Source organism: Lycorma delicatula, chromosome 4 (assembly GCF_047948215.1).
Source record: "Lycorma delicatula isolate Av1 chromosome 4, ASM4794821v1, whole genome shotgun sequence".
NCBI lineage: Eukaryota > Metazoa > Arthropoda > Insecta > Hemiptera > Fulgoridae > Lycorma > Lycorma delicatula.
In genome coordinates this window covers 216,300,876-216,327,614 of record NC_134458.1, presented here as the reverse complement: position 1 = coordinate 216,327,614, position 26,739 = coordinate 216,300,876, and the positions used below count along the sequence as shown (strand labels likewise).

The following is a 26,739-nucleotide window of genomic DNA, read 5'->3' as shown; positions in this document are numbered from 1 at the left end:
TGAAACTAATAATTTTGCTTACTATCTTCAGGCCATTTTCTTGTAATAACTGTTTTTTTTTGCAATTCACCTAATCAGATTTCGCAGTTTTATATATATCTACATTTATTATCTCATATGCGGGTTTTCCCAAACTGAGTGATTGGTTAAACCACCTTTCAGTTAAAATTATGTGTTCCATTACTCCACAAATAATAAAAAAATGTATCTTGGGATCTCAGTCATATTTTTAATTTTTAAGAAAATAATCTACTCTTTATATCAGATCTAGGCGAAAAAACATTTTGTAAAAAAAAATCTAGCTAACTCTTTACAATGGATTATGATTGATAATTCGAGTGGCCAAAGATAATTTAGCTTATAAAATATACAGAATACTTGATATTCAAATTTCATTAGACGTAGATTTATGTTTAGAATATATAAATAACTTGACTATTCAACCCTACAGGTTTTTTAAAAGTTGAATGCCACATGCCACGTGCATCGAGGTTCAGCTGTAATATCTTTAATAGGCTCGCCTAGAAAATACATTAATACAAGAAAAGGGGGGAAACAGATTAGCTTTATAAAATCTTTACATATACAAAAATATGTGCGTATATATATATATATACACGAGCACGCTCACACGCGCGCACGTATATATATATATATACACGATTCACGTATAATAGATCTTACGTATAATGGATCTTTGATGGATATTCACACCAGAATATCCTATAGAATTTCGTATACAAAAAAATATACTTAAGATATTCTCTAGTAAAATTTTTATTTTTTATTGAATGTATATCGATAATGATTTTCGCATAATTACAATAATTTTTATTTAAAAATGTCAAAGGATTAACTGCATTATTACACCGGATCTTAACTAACATTTAAGTTAATTAGCATCTTTAGTAAGAAAAATGTTGATAGCTGATTTTCTATCATTTTCTATTAATTAAATATCTTTTTAGGCAGGCGTAACAGTATTAAAAAATCTTAATAGATCCTTACATACATAAGAAACCTGAAAAAATCAGCCTGAAGAAAATAAATATAATTTAGATCAATTCAATTATAAAAACTATACGAGCAAATCCGTTGGTTTTCAGTTGAGAGTAAACGCTTCATTTTTTTCGCTTTGAAATTAATTGTTTAATTGTTAGAATTAAAAATATGATATATCAATAAACATATATTAGTTACTTTATAAAAAAAAATCCCCCTTCAACAATTCTGAGGTAACGATTTAGGAAAAATCTTACCCCTTTTATGAGATGTCAGTTACGACGATTTTATTAACGAATTTTAATTAGTACAACCACATAATTACAATTATTTACAATATTGATGTAAATATTTACATCAGAATACGGTATTACAATATGGAATTATACAATGTCGTATTTTTCTTCTTCCTATTTCATAAAAATAATTTATTTTTATTATACTTAACAAAGAAGTATTGATATCATTTAGTTCGATTGTAATGATTTTTTTTTAAATTAATTTCTAATACCCTTACTTGTTAAAAAAAAAATAAAATGTTATGAATTTAAAATTTTTTAAGTGTTAAAATTAAAAATATCGATCTCCATGGATAAAGTGTCTCGGTCCTTAATCCGGGGGGTTCCGGGTTCAAATTCCGGTCAGGCATGACATTTTTTATACGCTATAAAATTAAATTTCCATATTCCCACGTATAACCTTCTACCTAAGCTTCTGAGGTGAATTAATTCATCTAGAAAAAATGGAATATTTATTTTTGTTATTAAACTATTAATTTAAATAGTTAAATTCTTCGATATTCCAGATCCCCATTTTTTTTCTTTAATTTATTATTACATTTCAAAAAACAAAATTATTGCAAAAAATAAACTTTAAACTTTTTTTGAACATGAAATAAAAAATTACTCTTGATATCTTAAAAAAAAGTAAATTTAAATCCCTCTCATTACAAAAACTAAGAAATATTTTTATTTTTAAACTTATTAATTTAATGGTAAACTTAAATAAATAGTTTGTTTAATTTATATATTTTAAGGCGTCAAGAAGTATTAATAGTTTTGCAGAAAAAAAATAGAGAAATTGGCGATTATATTATTGAAATATTCCCATATAAACACTATAATAATAGGAACATTTTATTATTAAAATAGCGTGATTAAAATTTATTAAAATAAATATCAGTAAATTATTTGTCATTTTATAAAGTAAATATATTATTATTACAATTATTTCCATGATTTTTTAATTGTTTAAATTATAAATTACGCTATTTTTATTTTTTTTCTAATGTGGTCGTGGCAATGTTTTCAACTAGTAAACGATAAGCAACCTCCCCGTGGCCCAATGAGATGACGATGATATATATGTCATATAAATGAGGTTGTACAGATTCAGGCCGACCACTCCTGACACGTGCGGTTAATTGAATCCCAACTACCAAAGTACGACCCATCGGGTTGGTCTAGTGGTTAACGCGTCTTCCTAAATCAGCTGATTTGGAAAGTCGAGAGTTACAGCGTTCAAGTCCTAGTAAAGTTAGTTATTTTTACATGGATTTGAATACTAGATCGTAGATACCGGTGTTCTTGGTGGTTGGGTTTCAATTAACCACACATCTCAGGAACGGTCGAACTGACAATGTACAAGACTACACTTCATTTACACTCATACATATCATCCTCATTCATCCTCTGAAGAATTATCTAAACGGTAGATTCCGGAGGCTAAACAGGAAAAAAGAGAAAAAGAGAGAACTACCAAAGTACACCGGTATCCACTGTCTAGAATTCAAATCCGTATAAAAGCAACTAGCCTTTTCTAGGATTCGAACCTTATAACCTTCGACTTCGAAAACCAACTGTTAAATAACCGATTTGCAACGACGAGTTAACCACTACTCCGTTGGGCTATATTACACTATTTAAAAATAATTTTTAAATAACTATTTAAGTTTTTAATAACTTTATGATAAAAGTTATGATTTATTTGATCTTTGGCAATTATTTCAAATTTTTTCACAGTTCAACTTTACGACAAATGGAAAGTATTGATAAAAAAATGATCTTTTTTCTTTCAAATTTTCTTATTTACAAAATATCTTTCAGTGACGCTATTTTTGCTTTTTTATGAAATCAAATTTATGTTCATATTTTTTCTTAAAAATTCATCGCTTAGAAATTAAAAAAAAAAAAAATTTATATAATAGTTAAATATAATGAAACTTAATACTTTAAGTATGAAAAAAGTTAACAACTTTATTGTTATTCATGCATCGGATAAACATAAATATATAAAGTTCGATTCAGCAGTTCCTCAAATTTAAGTTTTCAAAAAATGTTATATAAATACAAAACAGTAGCTGTATATTTTAGTAATAGTTTAAATTTCTAATTTTTTTTTAATATTTCTGCTATTAGTAAAATTACATTGGAGAAAACTTGAGGAAGAAAATAAAATAACTCTTAACTTTATTCAAATTAAGGTAAAAACATTCAGAGAATTAAACAGGGCTAAGAAGAAAGAACTCCTTTTTTCAAATCGTTATAATTACACAAAAGTTTTGAAAAAAAATTCTGGAATTTTTTTTGGGCTTCCTGAAAGTATTTTTGTGCTTAATCGGAAGAGTTTTACGGATTATTGCAGTCAATTATTTGCTGATTTTTTTTTAAGTTTAATTTTACGAGATATCAAAATAACAGAATCGTTCGCCGTTTATTTTCTAATAGTAAATGTAAGTAAATTTTTAAGTAATATAATTAACTTTGTAGTAAAGATAATTATATAAAACATTAAATAACAATATTTTTCTTTTTAAGCAGAAACTTAAGGAAACATAATTATAAACATGTAATTTAAATATTAATTGCTAAAGCATATACTTAATAATTGCGCGCGCAATTACACACACACAAACACGCAACATAAAAATTAATAATATATTGTATTTTATTTATATTATTATAGGTGGAAAGAACAATTTAACATCTATGTTGCAGTCTATTTGTCTGCTAATAGGATAATAATTAGAGAAAATAAAGATATGTTCATTGTATTTCTATCACTTTTTTTTTTAATTTTATTTTGTTATTAATTAACTATTTAATATTGATAAATATTATCGTTACTTAATAAAAAATAATACTAAAATTATTTTAATGAAGATATGTGTATAACATAACAGTTCACAAACATTTCTCTTTTTATTAAAATTGTTATCATGCAATCGATCTCTGTTTAGTACCCAACCATAATATATTATTATTATTTTTATTTAATTTTATTTGTGTTTTCTTTATAAATCTCATAAAAATAATGGTAATAATAATTTAGCGATTATGTTGGAGGATTGACTCATTAAAATCTCCAGACACTAGCTGGGAATAAAAGGACTTTGCGTCCAGCCCGGTGTCACCTAAGTATTCAAAATAAGATTATACCTGTTTTTATTTGATGTCTGATTAATTACTCTGAATTTTAAAGTTCATTTTTGAATTATCCACGTTTGTTTCTGTTTTATTTAGAAAAATTTCTGTTTAATTTAAAAAAAGATTATTATAAAATATTAGATTAAAGGATGATTTTATGGAGCATTTTATTTCTGTGTACTCTAACTTACGTTGTTCATTTTTTGGTTAATCGATATTTGTCTCGGTTTTATGTATAAAAATTAATCACACGTATATTTTTTTTTGTTAGGTCTTTTTCTTTTACGTATTTTTTCTGCAAAGGACTTTTTTATAATTTTTTTCTAAAGAGTAGGGTGTTAAGGAATTTTTTTCTAACTGGCCTAATGTACTGTTCCTCACTCAACCGGGTGCCAATTTCAATTTGTAGGTGTCTGAACGATAAAAATATTTTTATTTTATATTTATTTAAATTTATATTATATTACAATTTGCTCACCGTATGTAATTTTTATGATTATATCATTTTACAATACACATATCGACAAAATTTACATTTTATGGCATTTTGCTATACCTACGTAAGATAATGTATTTTTGTGAATTACTGTGAGTAATTTTGTAATCATTAAAATCATTCTCTATCTTTCTAAAAAAATAAAGACAAAGTTTTCCTCTCTTCAACTCCTATGAAGAGGCAACTAAGAAGAATACTGCATTAGGCTTCTTTCCACCCTTGTTACGAACCGCTCCAAGCATGTATACAACATACATACCAATCCGTGAACATACTTTGTCTGACAAACATGTCGGCTCTTTTTCAGCACAAGAGGAGACACAATTAACATAAACTTCAATTACTAATAGGGAGCCAAAGTAATTTAGTTCTGCGTTTTCTTTTTTATAGCAGATAAAATAAAATAAATAATTTTTTTATTTGATCCTATAATCTTTTTCTTAGAAAAAATGTGATGTTATTTTGGCTTTCAAGAAGGTGTTACTGGAAGGAAGGAAATAAATACGTAAATCGTTAAATTTCTTGCAATCTTATACACTTACTTAATCAATAGATTATTTTGATATTAATCCGTATAACTCTGAATTTACGTTAATTTGTCGAAATTTTAGCATTATATTAATTAAGAACTAAAATCTATAATAAACAGATTAGAAATAAGTGTTGTTATCTAATTATTTTAATTTTTAAATGTAATTTCTATACTTTTGATTTGTAATAAATTTTCTCTAATAAAAAATTTCCTTTTTATCTGTAATATAATTTTTTTTTAATATAAATTAATTCATAGATATAACCGTTAACGATACTTAATTTCATTCAGGAAGTAAATTAAAATTAATATTTAGTGAATAATTAATAAAACTAATGATCTAATTTTAAAAACCAGTAAGGTAATTTAAAATTACTATCTAATTGGTTTACATAATTAATTATTTTAATATTAAAAAAAAATTAAGATGAAATATTATTTATTCTAATCAAGAGAGAAATATTTAACAAAAAAAAATTTTATTAACGCACAAAAAAGTATAATAATGAAAAGATTTTCATATTTTTATCACTGTACATAAATTGCATAATTTACAGGGTTAAATGGAGTAACAATGAAATTTACTATTTTTTAAATTTCTCAGTAACAAATGAAGATATCAACGATTATTATTGGTACGTGTAATCTTCATGTAACCGATTTATAATTTTTTTTTAAATTCGACCTTCAAGTGGGTGAAGAAAGGTAAAACAATTTCTAACAATAATTGTAAATTTTCCCCATTTCCGACTATACTGAACGGGATATTCACTCGATTTGGGCTTGCAAATACTCTTCAGATAAATATCTAAAAACTTAGTATTTTGAATTTTAACATTTTAAGGGGGTAAAAATCAAAAATTGCTTTTTAAACTTTTGCCGTTTTATGCTACCGCTATTGAATCAACCTTTATGAGATTCGGTGACATTGTTGTGATAATTTATGTTTGTAAATTCTGATTATGTATTTCGCGAGCAAAGCCGCGACGGGAAATTTAAAAACCAATTGGTTTTTAAACTTCCAATAGTTAGTAAGCCCTGTACTGATCAAACTCTTGCTCTGAAGAGACTGATAAAAGCTACGATAAACTGATAACTTTTATAAATTGAACTAGCTTTAATTTTTATTTAACATTATTCACAAGCATGAGTTTAATGTACACAAGGAGGTCCAGAGGGCAGATTACACTTGCTAGACGGGAAGGGCAAAATATCCCCTGATCCCGACGGGAAACGCAAGTAACCATATAGCACGGGCGAAGCCGCGACGGGGATGACATAAAATTTCATATATCAAAATACTTCTTCTTCTCACATCTGAACTTGGAAATAAAATGCAATCTTATAAAAAATTACTCAGATTCAAAATTTAAAAATTATTCATAATATTTATAAATTTTAGAAACTACAAAATTGTACTCAATCTATAATTATAAAAAAATAAATCGATTTCTATTAAAAAAAATACATATATATTATAAAATGCATAATATTTTCTTAAGTTGTCGAATATCCATTAATACTTTTGACATAACACTACACAAACATTCGCTTCAATTACGATTTAAAAGTTGATTATTTACAAATATTTCTAAACAGGTTTCTTAATTTATTATGCACTGTCATGTCTATTTTATAATAGGCTTTTAAAAATATAAGTAAAATACTCTTAAATCATAAGAGAGAGGGAAAGTATTTTTTTCAAGATGTGAAAAATAAAACAAAAAATAGGAAAAAACTATCATTAATATTTGATAGAAATTTATAATCATTAGTCATTTATTATTTGAAGGCAAAAATTTGTTTTTTTTTTCTTAAAATATCTGGTAAAATACGTAGCATAATCAACATATAGATATTTTAACATTATTTCTATATTGTAGTTACACCCTTTCGAACAGAAAAGTATTCTTATCGATTAATATTTTGAAATGTTAACATTTTAAATTAAGATGAGTTTACTTATTGCCATGTAAAAAAAGTCTCCTGAAAAAACTAGATTTGATTCTGTTTTTTATAATTATTATGCCCTATTTTTTCACGAGCAGATATTTACTTTTAAAATTAAGTGGAAATAATTAAAAATTAAAATTCATTGAAAGGTTTTAATATATTTATGAAATATATATATAAATAAGCTGTTTATATATTAATATGCGTTTCAATAATAGTACCAACATCAGTTTTATACTAGTTATTAAAATAAATTTAAGAATTTATGATATTTTTTTACGTGTATATATAATATATAACGTTATACACTTTCCTAAATCGTATATGAGAACAAAAAATATAAAGTTTTATAAAAACTTTCCAATTTGTGATAAAAGCTTATCATGATTTATAAAATTCTATATCAGGATAAAGCATTATCTTCCTTACAAATAAAAGCGATTTGTGTTCATGATTACTATCTTAATTAAAAAAAAACTAAAAACTTCAGTTGGAATATCAGTTTTTATATGTAACGATGGTAATACTCGTACATTACATGACAGAATTTTTTAACTGATGATGAATACACGAGTTAAAAGAGTTTTACAAGTAAATTTGTTAAGTCTAAATTAAATTTTGCTATTCTGGTATGATCATAAATGTTATTGCAAATCATTATATATATAATTGAACATAAAAATCATCCCTTTGTTACCGGTAACTTAACCCAGATCAACAGTATAACCCAATATTTCGTATAAATGAATCGGTGAGATAAATATTAAAATAAATACTTGATTTTAATATAAATAATATAATAATTTGATAAAAAAGGGTGTTAAATACACATACACTTAATTTTTTTCATTAAAAATCTGAAATGATAAGACTTAGTTTATAATATTTATATAAGCTAATTTTATAATAAAAGATTTGCTATTAAAAAATCATTCAATCATTCTCAGTGAATACTACTGAATGATTTAAAAATGCAGATAATGTAATGATAAGATTGTTTTTAAAATATATACATATATATCAATGTTAAAAATAATTGAAATTATTCATAAAATGATTAACTAAATAAAATTAAAAAAATTATTAATATTATTGTACTTACGTAAAATTATATAATTTAAATTTTTCACAAAAAATTATATCCTATATTAATATTGTGTTACTATACAATATTTAAATAAATAAAGGTTTATAAAATATTTTTTTTTAATATCAAAATTCAAGAAATAATATATTAACATACACAATATAAATCACACAAAATTCGTATTAGAAAAATAAATTGTTTAATCCAGTATAAATGATAAAGCACAAAGAAATAGTTAACACAATATACTTTATATTAATATAAAAAACGCACAACACTATAAATATATATATATGTTTTTTTTTTTTTGTTTTTTCTTATGAACTATAATGAACAATGATAAATCTGCTGACGTTCATTATTTAAAATGCAGTTTTAATATGGCGATGTTGATCGTATGATATAAGAAATACTAAAGAAAAGGATAAAATACCAACAAAGACGAGATAAACCTGTTGTGTTATTTTATGTAATATTATATAAGACTATATTAAGGTATATAGGTAGTGCAGTGTACTACAGTCAAAGTCGAAAACTGAAGATTGATAGAATGAAGGAATAATAAAAAAAAGAACATGATATAATAGTTGTATATATATATATATATATATATATATATACAGAATAGAAATTAAAAAAGACATAAGAAGTATATGTAGAAGTAATAGAATAAACAGAGGAAGAAGTAGAAAAAAGAAGTAGAAAGTGAAAACAACGAGAGGGAAAGTTGTCTTAACTGTTCGAATAAAATGTTTTGTTGCTATTACCTCAGATGATAGTAGATTAGCTGTAGTGTAGCAGTTGTAGTTACGTGCGGTACTTGATTCCAATATTTCAAATTTGTTTTTCTTTTAATAATCTAATTCTTTTTAATAATATAAACTGTCTAATAATTTTAATAACCGATTAATTAATATCTAGATAGGTTTTTCACAAAAATATTATATATTATATATATATATATATATATATATATATATATATATATATATATATAAATAAACTTTTATATGAATTATTATTTTTTAATAAAAATAAAATTATTTTGTATATTTATCTGTTTTATAATAAGAATAAATTATTTTATTTTTTTTCAAGTACTCAAATGTAACTAATCTCTGTAACGTACACTAAGTTGTTAGACTATTCACAGATGAAATAGCACTGACGAAGTTTGAGTGTTATGTCCACTACCACATTCCCTACTTCTTAAAAGGCTGGATATACTCTCGTCAACGTTAGGCTACTGACCTTCCTATTGCACCCCCTCTCTTATAACTCCCTTTTAGTTACATCAGAAGACGTAGATGAAAAAAAAGGAGAGGGGAAATATTGTGGGGGCATATATTAATATATAAACTTATTATAATGATCATGTACTATATTATTTATTCTAGTTATTAATTTTTTCAACCCCCTTAATTTTTTATTTTTTTTTAACTTATTGTTTTTCAAATAATAAAATTAAAGTAAATTAACAATCTAATATTTCGTTTAATAAACGTTTAAAGGATCGTCTCAGTCATATGATTAAAATTTAATAAGTGTATAAAAAGAATTTAAAAAAAAAATTCAGAGACGTAAGAAGTCATTTTATCCTATCAGAACACAAAATTATTTCAAAACTAATAAAATGATTTTTCAAACAAATTTTCTTAAGAGATTGATTTGAAAAGATTACATACACTATAGAGTTGCATAATAATTTTGCGGGTAAAAGATATTTTACCTCACTGAAGTGTAAGAAATAATTAACCTTATAAGTGACACCTTCACTATAAGGCCTGACTCTGTAATGAACATTATTACTCTCAAAGAAAGCAATCATGACTGGTGAAAAAATAAGTTATAAAATATAAATATATGTACAATTAATAATTTAAATTAATATGTTTATTTCAAAATCGATATGTTTTAAATCATTCTTTTTCTTGATGATATCACCACATAAGCTTGAATGTTGTACGTGGGATATGAAAATGGAATTTTGCAGGGTGTGAAAAATGTCATGCCTGACCGGGATTCAAACCCGGGACCTCCGGATGAAAGGTCGAGACGCTACCACTCCGCCACGGAGTTTGGCATTTAAATAAATTTAAACTGTAACTCTGGAAATTCTTTACGAAAATTACTCTATTTTGAAAAATAATTGGTAAATTGGTTATGATATTTTCCCTATGTATTTAACTTGACTTCTCACAATTTTTTTTTCTTGGTGGGAAGATTTTATAAAATATTTTTTACTGTTATTAACAGCTTTCAAAATTTCCCCGGTGAAATTTTCATAAAAATGCACCATCGTAAAAATTTAGTCACGAGTTAAAGGTTTCCATTCTCTTTTTTCAACAATTTTTATAAAGGTGTATACAGTATCAGCATATATATACATATAGTATCAGTATATGTTTATATATAGTACCAGTATACTCGTATATATAACATACCTGTAAATAAGTATCGTTATACAAAATTTTAATTATTTATTTTATTTTATGGAGATATAAAGCAAAATAGACGCCAACGTAGACATATATAAATATATAAACTGAACTATACTGTACTTCTTTTTGTAATTTTTTGCGTCAGAAGAGCTCAAGGTCAAGAAATTAAAAAAAAATCTCTGGTATCCAAACTTTCATCCTAAATAAAACATTCTGACTAATTGGTAAAATGAATTGAGAAAAAAATCAAATTAATAAATAACATTTGAATATATATATTATATTAAATTTAAAAAAAATTTAATAATCATGAATAGATTTACTTAACTCTATTTTATGTCATGAGTATCATGTATACACCCTCTAATGGTCATCTTCATGCTAAAGATAATACAATTGAGCTTACACCTAATTCTGAATGGTTATATCTGGGTCTTATCCTTGAAAATCTTCGATTCAAGGAGCACTTTCGATATGTTGCTAAGAAGGCAGCATGCGATGGTTTCTTTAGTGTCCGTAGAGTTGTTCATTCCGATTAGGGGTTGAATTTTAGAACCGTGCGTGTTCTTTATAAAAGTGTTTGTGAGGGTATAATGCTGTACGGTACGCCTGTCTGGGCTAATCGTACGCAAGATAAAGGTTATAGGAATATTTTGTTGAGCCCAGCGTCTTTTATTTTTCGGTCATTGGTGGTTACAGGACGTCTTGCGAAAGGGAGTATTTGTTATCGCCGATGTGAAACCACTGTGCGTCAACTGCGCTATAATATTAAGAAAGTAGGCCAACTCACCTCCAAGAGCATGCAGGAAATTGAGGACCTAGGTTTTCAATCTCGGTAACCTGCCGATAAAAAAGATTATTTATTAACGATTAATGTACTCTTCATTTAATAAACTTCCAGATATTTGAACTACCGTATGTTTGAAGCAAACCCATTAACGACAACCCTACGTAATATGTTTATTTTAATAATCCTGACGGTATAGCAAATAAACAAAACGTGTTAACTTGCACATTATTTATTTATTGCTCCCGATACACCCGGGCAATCTTATAAAACGACTAAATTGATGATGAAACATTGATCTATTAAAATATAAAAATAATAGTTATAACACAAATTCATAATTATTAATTATTTCATTAGAATTATATATATCACAACTGAATCAATATTGATTCTATAACAATCTTTGTAAATGAATCTATTTAATTATCATGAATATTAATTTGAAAAAAGAATACTCGGGTGTTATATATTTGATTATTATCTACGCAAAAAGTCATTTACTCATACAATAAAAATAATACTCAATTAAAAAAAACAAAAAAACAAATCCAACCGAAAAGAAAGGATCTTGTTTTTAAAAATTGCTTAGCTGTTTTTAACAAATTATCCATTTAATTTTTATAAGATCTTCCCAAAAACTTACGTAAAATTAAATTAAAAGATTTTATTTTACAGAACCAAATTTGATTGAAATCAATAATAAATGTTAATTAAATTAATAACAAGGGATTCTGCACCCTTTTGACAATAAAACACAAAAAAATGGTTTTATAACTCCGAATTAATTTAATAAATAAAACAAAGATAATAGAAAAAAATTCAAGCCTCAAAACTTTTTTAAGTAAAACGAAGCTCCGAACAAATTTTACGGGTAACATTTTTTCCTGTTTTTTCTTATAGCTTGTTTATATGTAACAAACTTTATTAGTTATGATTTCGTCAATTTTTAGATAAAATTTTAACTAGATATTCCGTTACCTCCGCTGACCTCTGTAATGGCGAAGGATAGTGTTTCTGGCTTTCATTGTTTTTATTTCAAGAGACTTAATTCAAATCCCGGAAGGCTTAGGATTTCTACCTACGCTATAAAATTCATTTCATCATAACAAATAAAATTACTGTGATTACTTCTGTGACTTTTTAAGCGATTTGGCCATTAGCCTGTTGACGCCAATACGAAAAGCAAATTAAGTATACGTATATTGGCCTACTGTAAAGATATATATTGGGCTGATTAATTTAGTTTAATGTTACGACATGTAATAACTACATAAAATATATTTTTAATTGCAGTACAATTAAAAAAATAATGAATGCAAAAATTACATGAAAATGTAAACTCGCAAATTACAATATTTATGACAAAGGAAGTATAAAAAATTCAAAAAACCCATTACTATATGGAAAATTACCCCATACTTATCCATGCATTATGAATACACATTATTTGAGTAGCAATTTTTTGTACATTACATATTTATTTTATTATTGCGACTTTATTTTGTTACTATAAATAATAAGTTTATTTTGCAAACGTCAGCATATTTTTTATACATTTATTAATTATTAATAAATAATTCTTACCATTATGTAGTTGCAATGGAGAAATTTTACATTTATGAAACATCAAATTAAGAAAAGAGAAGACAAATAGCGGATTGATTTTGTTAAATGTATTATATGCTGCTCATCCTACCTATAATGAAGTTAAGTTTTAGTTTTAATGGATTTAGTATTTATAAGGGCTCTGGAATTGCTGAAAAGTTTCTATAATTTAAAAAATGAAATGTTTTTTAGTAGCCATAATCCGACGATGAAGCCTTATAAACTAAAGCCTTTAGTAATTTTTTATTTTTTAATAAACGACAAATATTCAAGAGACTGTAATATGAAATTTTTAAGGAGAAAAATATATTAATGATGGGTGAGCCACTGAAAGAGGCGATTATTAACATCATTTTTTTCCTGTAAGATTCGGGTATGTTCGATATCGTTTGGTAAGGATAGAATCTATTTTCTATAGCATTTATTATGGTGGACCGTTGGACGGGTGAACAGAAAACGTTTGCGAATGAGCATTCTACAAAAAAAGGATAGTTTAATGAGGAAGAACGGTTATATTTCGACGCCACTTCGTTATCCGCCGGAATGATAGATAACCGTCAGCGAATGCCACAAAAAAAGTGTAGTTGTAGAATTTTGGTTTTTGAACAAAAAACCTTGTGGTAAAGAAGGAAATAGTACATCTGAAAACGTAGATGTAATTCTATAATATTAAGAACCCAAAAACGGTTGTCCCTTGACATTCGGTTTCGTTGGCTTGTCAAACCCCAGCTTTTGAAAGATTTTTGTGAAGAATTTACACATTCCCTTAAAATTCAAGTAGTGCAGTTTATATATGACACTGATCGGGTTAACCGAATAATCTTTTGGTGCCGTCTTTTGTAACTTATAAACATTAACGAAGACGTTATCCACAAAATACTAACGAGTAATTAATGAGATTTCACTTATGTGGAAATGCGAATAAATAAGACTTTTCGGCAATTAGTACCAAAAACCCTAATAAACCGCATAATGAACCACTGAAGAGTAGTAATTCACCATATGGTGTGCAAAAGTATTCTCTGGAAAGATAGGTTTATACTTCTTTGAAGACAATTACGCAAATACTCTGTTCAAAGCAACATGAATAATTAAGAAAATTTTTGTCTCCACAAATATCGGAGAAACCTAAAATCAACCAGACGTTTGGTTTCAGCAGGATGAGGTTAAACGATCAAATAATTCCCGGACTACGTTATTATTATTTTCGCATCGACTGTTTTGGTAATTTTGCCCTACGAGAATGGAAATTTATAGCGTACGAAAAACGCCATTAGATAGCTATATTCCTTGGTATGATGGATCACGGAATCTAATAGCATTTTTTTCATGCAGACTATTTGGAAAGAATTTAAAGAATTAAATTTAAAAATTTTTCACCCCCTATGAAATGTTCAAATCAAATTATAAAGATTCAACTTGAAGAACGTGTGAACTGAAATGATGGCCACCTTCACATTGTATGTTCAGAAACTTAAAATATTTTAAGGTATACTTAAATTCAAAGGTTCCAATCTACCCTCCAAAGCTGAAATACATTGTTGGTAATTACACTTTAGGATCTCAATTGATTTTCTTCTAAATATGAGTTTTGAAGAGGGGTAATGGATAATAATTAATACATAATCAAGTGCAGGTAATAAATGAAATTTTAAGCTATAAGAAATATTAAAGAATGTTTAAAAACCCAGTTTTATGCAAATATGTTATAATTTAATTTAATAATAATAATAAAAGTATTATTAATCTAAGTTTAAACAAATACATTTAAAAAAATTTTATCATCTATATTTCAAGATGATTTGGATCTTAATGAAATATTATCGACCTACTTTGCGGAGGGTAGAGTCCTTTTGGGGTTCATATACTGATTTTGGGTTTCATATTCGGTCAGATTTGACATTTTTTCATGCGTTACAGAATTAGGTAACTTGTCATTTTTACCATTAAAACAAGAACTGTAATTGAAGAATCGGCCTGGACATGTTAAAAAGTAAATAAATAAATAAATATCACCAAACCTATGCTACCTACCAGTAATGGACTTTCACGTATGAAAAATTTGGTACTTATTAATCGATCTTCAGTTTGAATTTACAAAATTTAAGACTTCTAAGAAAATCCATAATATAATATTTAATATGTCTCTAACAACAATTCTCATTAATCGAATAAAATTCAATTAATCAAGGATTCTTATATCCGGTTGTTATTCACATATCTAAGTAAAACCAAATCATCGTCCTCTCATCTCCATTTTTTTCAAATAAATTTTTTTACAGTTTTCAACGCAGATAAAATTACTTGTATTGATAAACAGATATTAATATCATTAATCTTTTAAATGACTGATTTACTAGGAACTAACTATAAGGGATTACCAGACTCTGATGCAGTATTATGCTACAAGCGAAGTTATTCTGTAACCCACTTTCTACTTTATAAATTAAAAATTATAAAAAGTTTCCATTCATTAATAAATTCTCGTTTTACTTATCTCATCCCGCCAGTCTCAAGGGAATATATATGCTAGTATATATATATATATATATATATATATGTATATATGTATATATTTCATGCTGATTCAAAGCCATGACCCTTTTACCTTGGGGGATTTTAAATGAATTACTTGAACACTTATTGTGTTAACAATCGTTTAATCCAAGCATTAAAGAAAATTAATAATTATATATCAATTGATTTCAGACCACAGTCGTGTTCTTTCTTCTAAGAACATTCATTTACGTCTTTATCTGGTTTTTCTTTACCCTTTCGTAATAGATTTTTTCTTACTAATGGATATTTTTGTATAAGGTTTTAAAATATTCCACACGCAAAACAAAATTCAATCTTTATTACTTCCAAAATTACTAATATAATGTTGTTTTTAAATAAAAACATAAAAATACCATTACAGGATTCTTACTCGACTAACGGGTTCTGTAAATGAGGATTAATAATTTACATATTTTATGTAAGAGGCTTTTATTTTTAATAAAATAGATATACTGAACCGTACAAACCTGTTTACAATTATATAAGGTTATTACTGGAAATTAATATAAATTAATAAAAATTTTCCAAAAGCCTCAACATTAACGAAAAAATGGTTTAATATTTATAAAAATATATGATTCTCGAGAGATCGATTCATTAACTGTAACCAATGCTGCAGAAGATTTGCTGACTTAGTTAAAGAATGTATATATGACATGCCGGTTTCTAGATCATTTGTTTTCGGATTCGATACCCGGGAAGGGTTATCTACCATCTCATTTATCTCATCTTCCTTCTTAAAATACCTACAAAAGCATCTCCAGGTCGCATAGTATTAAAAAAAAATCTTTGCTTCTAGCAACACGTAATTCTTAAGAAAGTAAATCATAAGTAAGGTAAATCTTATTTATTGAAAAAATATTTTACATCGATAAAAATCATAAATCCATAATTAAAAAGAATCATTAAAAAGTAAATTTTTCTGCCTCCTCCTAGATCTTAGTGTAAAATGTCTTTACAATAAATCGTATGTGTAAAATCTAACGAAATTATTTTCATCAAAAACAATCTGGGCTCGAATCTCTGTCAGACTTGCTATTTATCGTACGCTACAAAATTCATCTTTCCTAAATAGCGGTAATCGGATGGTTAGCCCAAAAATGTAGAGGGTATACTGAAATGAAACGACTAGCACTAGATAGGGAATCTGGAGAGCTGCATCAAACCAATCAAATGACTGAAGACAAAAAAAAAGCCCAAAAATAAAATACAGATTATTATTAAGTTCAATATTCGAAATAATGAAGTACAGAAGATTAGTTCTAAAAGGAGTGCGGGGTTTCTTAGAAGAATTTAGAAATTTAATAATAGTCATAAACGCTAAAGAGGGTTTAGAAACTAACAAAACATTTCTATGTAAAACGTTTTCTTTTAATTTTTAACCATTTTAAGGTTGTGGCAGAAGCTAGAACATTTTGCAGCTGTTACTTTGAGGTCAAATATTAGCAAAAGAATGTTTAAAACTTATTATTTTACGTTATTCATAATGGATTACGCATTATTATGCAATAATGACTTAAATTATGACCGTGTAACTATTGTATTTTATTTTTTTTATTTTTGTTTTGAAAGATCTTAATGGAGAAATTCTGGAAACATTATTTTGCTATATCTCAAAATTTTTTTAAAGGCAATGATTATCATTATTAAAATGAATTACCCATCCTCTTGTCCGATTTTTATAAAAATGTAATATTACCAATACTCCATGTATACGAATCACCGTACACAACTTTAATCTCTCCGTAGATATTTAAAAAAACAATACCAATACATGAAAACCACATCAATCACGTAAATAACTGTTCCCTAATTGCATTTTATATTCAGCAGGCCTCAGAAATAAGTTTATGAAAAAGTAGGGCCCAAAACGTTAACCTATTACAATACTCTCCCTTATATTCTATATTATTACATAAGCTAGCTAGTTATAAGAAAAAAAAAACTTTGATAAGTCTCAAGAATAATATATCTTTTTATAACTAATTCATCATTAGAGCTAGAACCTTATCTGTGAGAATACGCAAAGAAATTAATAAGTAAGATGGTACCACACTTGACCGGGATTAGAAGCCGGGACCTTTCAGTTGAAAGGTTAGCACGCCAACCTTGACTGAAATACAGCCAGACAAATTAAGTTTCAAGAGTCTCATAGTACATAATCTAGTATTCTAATTTAGTTTGTGTATATAATGAATAAGATGTGAAATTTTTATCCCAATCTGAACGCTGATCCTTAGTAAAGTGAATGTAATCGCAGTTTTGTATTCAGATCATAGCACGAATTTTTATAACTACAGTGTGTTAAACTATTAATATAAATATTATTTATACATTAGCGTTTGCTATAGGTCACCTCCACAATAATATTTTGCAGGATGTTGCAATGTTTCCACCAATGAAAACGCACTGTAGGGTACCAGTCCCTTGTATAACGTAATATAAAATTACTGCATTTAATTAATCATGTTATGAACTATCTGTACCCAATTCATAGCAGCACTAATTAAAGTGTGCTTTGCAGTATATTTAATCCAGTTCTAATAGTAAATTATTTTAATCATAAAATATCAGTCTGATCATATTTCTTAATTTTAGTTTTTTCTACGTTACATGTGTACACGTTTAATAGCTGTACTGTAAAGTATTTAAATTCTCCAAAATAAAATTAAGAAATCATTGCGAATCTAAAAAAAAACATATCATTTTATTCTTACTTAAAGGGCGAAACGAAATCTAATTATTATTAGATATTCGGACGCAGTCACGATCAAATGCGCCTTTCGATTTTTATTAAATATTACTGTCAAGTAGAATAATGTATAAGTAAAGATTGTTTCATAAAATTTTCTTTTTAAAAATAGCTACTGCTATATTTTTTAGTTAGGATTACAATCAAATGAACGTTTTTGTCGCTGACAAATTTGCTTCTACAGATCGAACAAATAGACTTCTCTCCAATACTAACGTCAACCACTACGTCTTTCAGCGGCTACGCTTAAAATCCATCACTCTTTCACGTTTTACTCACGAATGTCATGTTAGGTTGAAAAATCTCAACCTAACATTGTGTCGATGTCAGTTAGACTTGTGAGACAAAATCACCAAAAGATTTTTGAGTAGGAATTAAAACGAAAGTAATCTATTTGGACGTATACTGCATAGCCGAAATTAGTTTGGGCGAAGTGACATGAATTAAAAACCACTCTAAGAAACAATTTGTCATTCTAAAGAATAATAAGCATTCTATTCCAGGCTTAACTAGGAAAATAGTTTGCCGTTGCCGTCTGCACCGAACAGAATATATTTTTTTCATATCAGCCCACCGAAATAGTAATCATATTTCGACCTTCCAGTGATATAATCAGCTGACTACATTCTGAACATCATTACTCTCGGAAAAAGCAACACTAGCTTTTCTTAATTTCATGTTTTACATGCATCTTAATCATAATAAAAACTGGGATAAATAACACAAAGCAACAAATTAATGTACGCCTTTTTTTATGAAACAATCCATTATATTATATATTATATATAAGTATTAAAAATTTATGTTTTGAAAATTAAATATTTTACACTTTATTTCACGTAATATGTTTTTTACTTGATCTTTTATTTACAGTAAAGCAAAACTGATTTTTATAAATAAGAAAATGTATATTTTATAAATACAGATCTGCGTTGAAAGATTAATGAAATAAAAAAATTAAAATTTCTCACTAACCACTTATAAAAACTGAAACTCAATAATTTTAATCCATCTATGGAATGAAGACAATTGAGTGTGAGCTGTAGTTATTTTGTTAACTAGTAATTATAAAAACTACCAAATAAAAGCTTTTCTCCTTTTATATTATTTTGCGAATATTAATGATTCATTTAAACAGGGTAGAAACACATGTCGTTTATTTAAAAAAAAACCGCTTTAAAACACAGAGTATCACTATCTATCTTACTATATAAAATTTCTGAGCTTAGACAAAATAATTCTTTAAAAAATATAGTTTTTTTTTAATATTTACATTAATTTAATACGTATTTAGATTATTAGGGTATTACTTCATCATTTAGCGATTAGTTACAAAAAGGAAAGAAAATAATTATTGTTTCTAAGTTATTCTTTAACAATAATAAACAATTTCACAATTGATAAACTTTAATTAAATACTTTTAAAACGTTTAGGAATAATAGGCTTGAAGTTTCAGAAATATGACTAAAATTAAATTAATTACTGCACAGAACTACGCAAGAAGACAGAATTTTCGTTTCCGACGTCCTCACTATTTCGCTGTCAGAAACGTACTGATTTTCAGAGAAAATGTACTACATACTTTCGATTAACGACAGACCCTACACACAAGCATTAAGTTTAACTCGGTTATCACTGATTAACTGCATAAACGCGTATGAAAAATACACCTCTACACAATCAACATAACCCCAATTTTAGGTTATGTTGTCTGTTTTCGACCTTAAATTGAGTATAACTGAAGAATGACTCAACCACTCTTCATCAAATTTTCACATGACAACTTAATATAAAAAAGTAATAAAAGTGTGCGGTAGATTGAATACTACCGCACAGCTAAATTTCAATTGATCAAGTAATTTTGGAGGTTTTCGAGCCACAAACTTTGTATATAAGCCTATATATATGCCTCTCTCTCTCTCTCTCTCTCTATATATATATATATATATATATATATATATAAAATAAATAACAGGATATATAAAATAAGGAAATTATACGTTAAATGAATGGTATTCTCGTACTCACGCAAAGAAAATTCAATTTCACCTCCCCCTTCCTTCAGTGCGATCGAAAGTAATTCCGTACTTTTCATCGAAAAGTCGGCCAAAAATTATATATGTATTTACATTTTACGCAGGTCCTATTTTTTCGATCAAATAGTAAAGAACACGCGTAAAAATAAGTCGTTCTGTAAATTATAAAGATTTATCTAACTTACAAATTATATTTTGATAACTTTTTAAATACAGAGAATGACAGAAATAATAATAATAATATAGACAACTTTATAAGTTTTAAAGCAAGTTTGTTATTTTTTTTATAAAGAAATATTTTTCGATTTATTTGAAAAAAAGTTGGACGACATTACCGACATTGCCCTCAATTTTTGGGTAAGCAGAACGGATACACACCTATTCTTTAAAAAAATAAGCACTTTCAACCAATTTTCTGCAAAAAAAATAGCAAGTAATATTTTTCCTTATTGTAATAACTTTTTTTTATCTATCTTATTGTATAATTGAGTTAAATATTTTAGTAATAAATAAAGTTAATTTTCAATTTTTTTACGATTTATGCATAATAAAAATCGTTTATTGATTCTTTTTACAATCAGAGGTAAATAATTATTAATAAATAAATATATTACATTAAAAAAAAAAATTTTTTTAAAAGATGAACCGCTGTGCCTTCCCCTTGTAAGATCAAAATATTTCATTAATTAAAATTTGATTTGGCTATAACTCTGGAACCAATGAAAATAAGTACCACTTAGGATATATCGCTGAAAATCTCTCAATGAGGGCTATTGCATTTAAGGAAAAGTCCAACATTCAAAATTTTTTGGATTTTGGGCTTTTTTGGACACTTTTGGTCCAGTCGATTGTAGTCAAAAGGGGAGGTGCACAACTAGATGTTACAACAGTCCTAAATCCAAAATTTCAACACCCTACGGCTAATCGTTTTTGAGTTATACGAGATACATACGTACGTACAGACGTCACGCCGAAACTAGTCAAAACGGATTCAGGGATGGTCAAAATGGATATTTCGGTTGAACTCTGAAAACCGAAATTTTTCGCTATCACAATACTTCCTTTACTTCGTACAAGGAAATAAAAATTATCATAAAAAATTGTATTTTAAATAAAATTATGCTGATCCTATTTTACTTAAAGCGAATAATAGACAAATTACTAGACCTGGAAAATCATCTGCAGTAATTTTAGTTTATTTATTTCTTAAAATATAAATTAACAATTAAATTTTATGACGCTCATTTGTTGGGTGGGGGGGGGGGGAATTAGGCGGGTTAAATTTTTAAGATAAGATCTTCCTGTTTACAACTCCAAGTGGGAATCACAACAGAAATTTTTATTGAATATGAAAAATGCTATTATGCATCACCAGAATACGAACATGGAATTTCGGTTGAAAGATGAAAACGGCACCAGTCGCAAAGGACGGTAATAAAAAAGAAGAAAGTTACAAATATTTTTCTAAATTTATTCGAATAATTACTGAAATTAAAATTACTTCGATAAAAAAATACTTGAGTTCCGCTAAAAAGAAAATTTGTCGTCGTGATTTTTCTGGTTATATTTAATCATACCTCCTTTTCCAACTGTTCAAAATTGTAATATTCTTTCAACAATTATGATGATCAGATGATTATTTCAAAAAACTTAAAGAACTAATATGTCATGAGAAAACCTCAAATTTTTGAATTGATTTATTTTTGAGGTGGAGAGGTTTTAAAAAACTTTTACTAGGCTACTAAAAATGTTGAAGTTCTCCGGTGAAGTTCCACCAAACTATACCTACATCAAAACAGTAATTGTGAGTTAAACGGGTACTACACTACTCCCTGTATGATTTTCATAAAAAATTAATAAAATGAATGCGTCGTATACAATATTTTTTTTCCACATCAGTACTTAATTATATATATTATACAGATTATATCAGGAACGATTAGATACTCTACTTCACGGATAGTAAAAGCGACTAAAGCCCATACCAATACTTAAAAGACCTAATAAAATAAAATAATAATAATAATAAATATGCGAAGATTCTAGACAAATAAAATAAATACAAGAAAAATTAAAAAGCGTAGTGAAAATTATTTTTTTCTTTCCTAATGTACACATTGCAATCTATTCAACAATTAGCAACCTCTCCACTGCCAATAAGATGAGGATGTAGTAAATGAGATGTAGTCTTGTACAGACTAAGGCCGACCAGCCACGTGTGGTCAACTGAACCCCTACCACCAAAGTACACCGTATTCAAATCCGTATAAAAGTAACTAACTTATTTAAAGATTATTTGAGCATATGTTTTTTTAAATTTTAAAGAAAGATGTAGAAAATTGAGGGTTTTGTAAATTATTGTTATTTAAAAATTCTTCTAAAAAATAATATTGTTCCTATTAAATAAAATCTTTCAATTTTATTTTACATAAACTGACAGAGAAGATCTTTTAAATCTGGTTTGATAATTTATTTTTTTAAAAATGCAGTGGAAGAGTAATAAGGTCTTTACTCTAACGATGAAGTTAATACGAGAAAACTAGTTCTGTTATTTGGTTTGATAAAAGTGGATATTGATTTTTCTTTATTAGGAATTTATGGAGGAAAGTATGGAAGGTACAAACTGCAGAAGAAAAATAATGTTGTCATTTATGTAAAAGATAAGTTAGGATGTAATAAATAATTCGAGGTTAAACATTTAGAACAGAACAGAGAGAAATGGAGAATAAAATCAAACCAATCAATTAACTGATGGAAAAAAAATTAACAAAACGTATAAATGTAATATTAACTGATTTACAAAAAATAAAATAAAAAAATTAAAAAAGCCATGAAAAAATCGTATTAATGAATTTGTACTTACAAGGTACGTAACAATATCCAGGCTTTGTCTTACATACGAAACAGTATAGTTTTCAACGTATTTTCTTCACCACATATTCCGCTTGTTAGCCATCTAACCCTCTCTTATTATTTTTCTCTTCTTCTTCTTTTTAATCTTTTCCAATTCATTAAAAATCTCTAAGAAGGTCATCACTGGTACATTGAACTATAAAAATAAAAAAAAAAAATATTAAAAAAAATTATTTGCTAATTTAAAAATATTAAAAAAACTTCTTCCTTTTTTTAAATTATATTTTGTTAAAAAAAGATTTGTGTAAAATTGAATCATTTATTGATCTGACTACAAAGGTTATAAGTTGTAACTGGAGTATTAAATAAAATAAATTTGAAAAAACATCGAAATTATGTCACCATAATTTATATTGTGTTTTAACCTAATGCATGTCATAAAAATGACAATAATCTATTTTATTATATAATTATTATGCTAATTGTATTACAGATAACCTACGACAGCAATATTTTATTTATGATAAATGATTTATCAATCAATCGGAAGTGAATAAACTTTACGAAGTTATTTAAAAATGTACAATATAAATTTAATAATGCCCATACATTGTACTAGTCTTTTTATTTATATTTAACTCTTTTTTAAATGCTATTTATAAATAACAAAATAATTTTGATACAATGTTGAAATTAAAAAAAGTGGACACGACAATCTACTTACTATTATTTGTAAACATTTAAAAAACTGAAAACAGTCAGTAACACATATGATTCTCTCATTTTCTGAATAGCTAGAAAGCTGATATTTGGTACAGTTAAACCAAAGACATGTTTAGAAAAATAAACAAAACTATTTTTCATAAAATGCCAAACGGGTTAAATTAAATATGTTGAAGAACTGGAAAATTGAAACCTAAAAGAAAAACGCTACTGCTAAAAGCAATATTCTTTTCAGATTAGCGGACGAAAAAACAAGCTAACTTTATTTTCTAAAAGCAACATAACTCGTTCCAGTTGAGATACAATACTAAAATTTCTACTTCTTTTAATTTGCATGAATTAAATGATCTCGACTGTTATGTCATCCATTATCAATCATTATTTTGCTCTTTCCATATCTTTTATAGGCGTTCTACCCTTCTTCATCGTCCCGTAGGCTGCAATCATACCCCCTCACCATTGTGATGTGTTCATTTGTTCCACTGCTTCTGATGCTCAATAACATTATAGTTCAAATTGTATATGCCCAATTCTTTACTTTCTCCGATATTTTCTTTCCGATCTCCTACCGATAAAAAAACACATTTCAGTAATTTACAAGCTATAAACCGTTGTCATAATCACGAATTACTGTCAGAAGACTGAAATTTAATAGAAACATTAATTATCCCGTATAGCTATCCCTGCAAAGAATAATCAGGATTAAAGGTGCATTCAGTAATATCTGTACATTTATTTAACTTGTTGCAAAAATTATTCAACAGAGATAATAACTATAATATTCAATGAAAGTATACCGTATGTACTTTCTCTTTAAACTATATTTAAAAATGTGAAGCTATATTAAGAATAAATTTCATGGTTCCCGTATAATTTGTGATCCAAATATTATAGAAACTAAAATAATAAAACGTGTCTGAATTTTAACTCCAACAATATCTGAAGGAGAAAATACCAGGCTTCCGCCTTTTAAATACCTCATTAATGTATGAAAGAAGAACTTGTTGATCAGAAATTCAAAATTCAGGACAAATACTAGTTACATAATTGCATGCATGAAAACAGGTTTCATGAATTCGTTTTAAATTATTCTTTATGATAAAAATATTTAAACGAATGCCGTACTTGTATTTGAGGTTAACATTCAAAATATAACGTAACGCTAATGTACTAAATCTACGTACAGAGGAGTTATTCATAATTCTGTAAAACAAACACAAATTATTAAAAAAAAAAAAATACTAAATTTTCGTTACATTTAAACGAAAATATGTTCTTTTTATTACTAGTGATAAAAAAAGAATTAACTGATAATTTTCTGCAGCAAAGTGATGACGAAGTTTGAGATTAACAGTTTGAGATTACTGTTAATCTCAAACGTTTGAGAGTAACAAAAAATATTGTAAACCAAAATTCCCCGAGCTTAATTATCATGCGGGGAATTTTCGTGCGAGAAATGTCAACTTAAATGTATTTTACAATGTTTCAAAAACTATATATATATATATATATATATTGCCCACATATACATACATACATACATATATATATATATACAGGGTCAGTCACGGGAACCGGATGTTTTTGAAGTGGGTTGTACTCGGGCGTTCGTGGTGGAAGGGGCACGTGGCTGGTGTCTGACGTTTCCTTTGTTCATAGCATTCACATTTTAGCCGTTGAGATGGAGCCGTGGACGCTAGACCAACGCCTGTACGCGTATGACAGTTTTGTGCGAAATGACGAATCCGTAACTGCTGTTCAGCGAGATTTCCGCCGTCAGTTTAATATCCATCGTAATGCAAGTGTCCCTTCTCGTAACACAATATTGCGATGGGTAAACAACCTTCGAACAAGCGGTTCAATATTGAAGACGAACTACTAGCACTCCGGAGAACTTCGAACGAATATGGAAGCCATACCAGAAACCCACGCCGCTCTATTCAGAGGCATTCAGCAGCGCTTCAAATGAGCACAAGTACGGTAAGACGAATTCTGCATACAGACTTGCATTTCCATTCTTACAAGATAGCCGTCGTGCAGCAGTTAAACGAGCAAGATTTCACGCAGCGATTACAATTTTGTCGACAAATGCTTACCATTTTTGAATAAAATGAAAATTTGTTATTGTTAATGAGTGACGAAGCCCATTTTCATCTGAATGGTTTCGTCAACAAACAGAATTGCCGGTATTGTGCAGAAAGAAACCCAGATCAGCTTCACGAGAGACCACTTCATAGCTCAAAGGTGACTGACTGGTGTGCAATAGGAAAGGTCGGTGTTATTGGACCATATTTTTTTGAAGAAAATGACGCTGCCGTAACTGTAACAGCTGATCGTTACATTGCGATGTTGAATACGTTTTTCATCCCTGAGTTACGAAACCGGGGAATCGATTTTCAAAATGTGTTATTCCAGCAGGATGGAGCTATAGCGCACACAGCGAGGGCAACGATGGCTGTTCTCCGTATCGTTTCCAGATTCGGC

The 26,739-nt window shown here is 27.4% G+C and overlaps 1 protein-coding gene across 2 annotated transcripts in view; it reads right to left on the bottom strand.

The window, feature by feature from the left end:
- LOC142324281 (scavenger receptor class B member 1-like) overlaps positions 1-23,703 on the bottom strand; it is a 237,799-nt gene extending 214,096 nt beyond the window's left edge. Inside the window, exon 1 of one of the 2 annotated variants that reach the window (XM_075365193.1) lies at positions 23,543-23,703. The gene's annotated coding sequence lies outside the window, so the exon portion shown is untranslated. Of the gene's footprint in view, positions 1-9,262; positions 9,412-23,542 lie in introns of those variants that run through there. The other variant, XM_075365192.1, reaches the window with a different exon arrangement.
- Positions 23,704-26,739: the final 3,036 nt, after the last annotated feature.